The sequence below is a fragment of the Alligator sinensis genome, unplaced genomic scaffold (assembly GCF_000455745.1).
Source record: "Alligator sinensis unplaced genomic scaffold, ASM45574v1 scaffold685_2, whole genome shotgun sequence".
NCBI classification, from domain to species: Eukaryota; Metazoa; Chordata; order Crocodylia; family Alligatoridae; genus Alligator; species Alligator sinensis.
Window position 1 is genome coordinate 764,549 of NW_005842314.1, and position 4,574 is coordinate 769,122.

The following is a 4,574-nucleotide window of genomic DNA, read 5'->3' on the forward strand; positions in this document are numbered from 1 at the left end:
TGTTGGACTACATATGGTAACAATGTTATTTAAAGACTGATTGTTATGATTAAATACAGAAAAATTATTTGCAATGGGTTGCATCATTCATATCTATAAGGCAATACAAGCTATAGAATTTGCTGTTCACTCAAGCCAGAAGCAATTATAACAGCAGACAATTGGGGAAGAATCTTCACATGATCAATAGAATGAAGCTTAGAACAGAAATCTAAGAGAGTTAGACTGAACAGGCCTAGTATCTCAGAGATTATTCAAAATGACACAGTCCAAGTCTTTGCAGGGGCGTGGGGTACATTAGTTCTTATTCAAGCTAAACCAATCCCAGCCACCACACTCTCAAAAAAAGCTATGAAATGCTCAGGCACTTTAGACTGAGATTTTCAAAACATACCTAGTAAAGCCAAATCCCACATATCAGAGAGGGCTTTGAAAACCTCACCCTTAAGAGTGTGCATCTATAGTCTTTCCCTTCTCTTTCCTTGTGTTTAGCTTACTAGGGTGATACAGAAAATTTCATGGTGTCAGGACATGGGGGACCATACCTTAAATCCAAGGCATGGGCATTAAGGCAAGATGAGAGATCAGAACAGAACCTGCTAATAGATCTACATAAAAATACTGTATAAGGAGAGAGAGAGACTCCATAAACTATCCTGATAAAGTACCTGGTCACCACCTTGTATAGTACTACTTGTCTAGTGCCATATTGAAAGTACCACAGCATCATACTTTGTGTCATCAATTTTCCCTAACCAAGGTGGGCACACTGAGCGGGATTCTGTGCCACTGAGCTTGAGGCCCTGAAAAAAGTTAATGAAAAATGTATGTGTGTGGTGGGAGGGAGTGGGTACTTATTTGTAAATTAACTTTAAGAGAAAGATGATGGTGTGTTAAAAAAGTAGATGCCTTAATGGATTTTCAGGAACGTGTGGAACAGGATCCTACCTGGGAACCTACATCTACTTAGGCTGTTAAAAGGTGGAATGGAATTTGGCTCATTGTGTCAGCATCCTGATAGTAGGCTTAATTTTTCACCCATGGTGCACAGATGTATAAGTCTATGCAAAGTGCAGGACAAGTGGGACTTTAGAGCCTGATCCTGTAAACACTTACAGTCTTGTGTCAGACACAGGACTACTCAGATGAGAAAAGTTATTCACATAACAAAGTGCTTGTGGGATCAGGTGCCTTGTGGGGATAAAACTACTAGACAACTGTAAATCTGCATTCATGCATAAAAAGTAGTCAATCCTTCATTTAAAAATAGTGGACCATATGGGCTGTGGATGCAGCTCCACTGACTTTGATGGAGTTACACCAGCAGGATGCTTCCAATTCATATTCTGTTTCGTATGGAGAGATTAAAAAATACAAAATAAGGGATCTGTTTCACCAGAGAGCTGTTCTCTTTTAACCCCCTAAGTGAAGGGGACAAATCTTCCAAGGGTGCTTAGAGTGGTGGACAGGGAGCAATTTTAAAACTCGTGTCTCTTATTTAAGGGACAGATATTCAAAAAAGCTTATTACATGATGAAAACTGAGTTGTTCTGAAGATCTTATCAACAGTGTCACAAGCCAAGCACTGAAAATCTGCCCCTTATTGAGGGTCACGCATGCGAGTTAATTTTTTTTTTCTGAAAAACTGTGTATGCTGGGTATTTGGAAAGACAGCCATGAGCTCTTTAGAAAACATGCACTTACATGTCTAAATGGGAACTGATATATCTTGGGGACTTCTGAATAATTTTCCCTCAAAACAGATGTTTTAGATGCACATATAGAAACACATATAATAGGAGTAATTCTGAATGTTGCTGCCTTTCCCATGGCAGCACAGTGTTAATGGTGCTTTTCTTGACTATTTAAAATATCATAGAAGAAAAGAAGACTTAGTAATTGAGTAGTCTCTGGACACTTTATTACTAAAAGCACCATCTACTGGTTATTAGGGAGTACTAAAATCAGAGAGACTACTGATTTTGTCTGTTTTGCCCACATTTTAAAAAAGGTGTCACAAAAAATTCATTCCCATTTCCTTGCTTCAGAGTTCTTTCTGATGTATCCCTAAACATGTTGGACTTGCACGTAAAAATAATTTTGTATGTAGTTTGCAAGTCATCTGGACCAGACTTCAGGGATTTGAAATGATATGTGCACATATACCAACTGGCTGCATAGAGACAAAACTGGGCAAAATAGCAGGAAAAAGATTTTGATGGCTGCTTTGTGCAACCCTGTTTATTTTTTTAACCAGATTTCAATTTAAACATCCTAAAAGAGTCCTAAACTCATATCCCACCCCACAAAGGGAACTGAGAGGCAGATTTGTATGCAACTCTGCTGCTTTTAATAGGGTTCTGCCAGACACCAGCATCCCCATATTTATGTACTTATTTTCCAAGCTACATCATCTAAACATCTAAGTCTCACATTGGCCTTACACCTTCACTATTCATGCATTAAAATGGCATCCCAGTAATGCTGAAATAATTATGCCAGAAGAAATGCATGCACTGTTCTCTTTACAGGATTAGAGTTCAAGTGTGTGTGTGTGTGTGTGTGATATATATATATATATATATGTATGCATATCTTGTGTATTATATGCATAGATTATGTGTGTGTGTGTAGATCCTTTGTTATCTAAATAGTTCCTTTGTTATCTAAATATATATAACATATATGTTGCAAATATATATATATTTGTTATGTATTTAGATAACAAAGGAACTATCCTGAATCTTCATTAACTTCACAGTCATAATCTTTCATAAGAGAAACAGCATAGCGCAGTTCACATAGCCTTTAACTAGGAGTCCTATTCCTGGACCTGCGACTCACCTGCTCCTGCACCCCTCTGCCTCTTTTTCAGTAAGAGCTTTTGTCCAGCTTTTCAGCACATTACCCTTTGTCTACCTTTGCCTATTAGAAATGGTTGGAGATGTTTCACTCCATATATGACATTTTTTTAAACTCAAATTCCCATAGGCAATTCTAATGCCTGTGCTAAAAAAGTAAAACCAAAAAAAGGATCGCTTTGGGTTTTTGTAATCAAAGACTTATTTTTAACACTGAGGGTTTTGGGAAGAGGCATTATTGGATGGCTTGGGGGACAAGGTTGGAGGTTTCAGAGTTTTTATTAATCCCACCCCCCCAAACAAAAAATGTTGAAGTTGAGACTTTTAGTAAAACATTCTTCTTAATCAAAAAGCTATTTTTCATCCAACCTACTAGCTATCAGGACTGACTGTCAAACCAATTCCCTGACTCTGCCACTGACTTGCTGTGTGTTCTGATAGAAGATAACTTTTTTAAGTTGCAAATTACCCCTTTGTGAATTTTTTTAAGATGACATTAATAAGAGAGATTTTAAAAGGCACAGGAGACTGGCTGAAAGTGAGATCCTGTGGGAGACAGACCTTTAACTGCCCTTTCTAGCTTTGAAGATCTCCTCTAGCAGTACCTATCTCAGCATTACTGGGTCAGTACCACCCTTTAGTAAGCCCACACAACCGTGCGACTTCAAAGGAGTTATTTTGCTTGAACACTTGTGTAACGAAATTCAATATGCTTTAAATTTTTTGAGAAGGACAGGAGGAATCCTACCCTAATCCAAAGACCTACCCTACCCAAGATGTCTTTTAGGTTTTTTGTGGGGGGTGTGGGGGAGACCATGCTTTTAGGGGGAAGTTAGCGGTAATCTATGCTATGGAGCAATTGTTATTCTTATAATACATTCTAAAGATTTCTATGATCAGTGCCTTTTTAAAGCCTGCTCAGGACCCTAATGATCTCTATGAAAACCTGTAAGTGCAGCTGCATAGTTCTGCTCAGCAGAATGGAGTCTGGGTTTGCATGTCAGACAGCCGTCTGTTCTAAGGTTGTATATATACCATCAGCAGTGCAAACGCTGCCCAAATCTTACATCATTAAGAATAAGCCCTAAATGAGCCTGCTTTTTATTGAAACTCTCATTCTAAAGCAATGGGCCATGGAGCTGGTATTCCATTAGGGAAAAAAAGGATAGAGACTTTAATAAGTGCTGATCCAAATATGCATGGATGATTTCTTACCGGGCTGCAGTCATTACCAATTATAACGGCTAAACAAAGAGAGGTAGGTTTGTAATAGAATCTGACAATGGCTGTAACACTGGAGTTCAGAGCCTCTCAATTCTTTTTCAGCTTTTTTCCCCCTTAAAATTTTCCCTCCCAAATTTCTTCTCCCAAACTTCCACCCCTAGTGTCTCACTCCCCCCTCTTTCTCTCCCAACCAAAATCAGACTATTTTCTTTCAGGCAACTAGAAGTTTTCAGCTCTACTAAAGGACAATTTCATGGGTATTGACAATTCAATGGGAAACGCAGATGCAGGAAGAAGCTGACACTATCCACCTTCTCTGCCTAACAAATGAAAATAGGATAGAGAATAACTCTGATTCCATTGATTTCTGCTAAGCATTTGCCTAGAATGAAACAACAAACATTTGAACTTGCGAGTTGTTGGGTTGCTTTTTTTTTTTTTTTTATAATGTTTGTGGATGCAAAGGGACCATGAATCCGGTATAGCTAC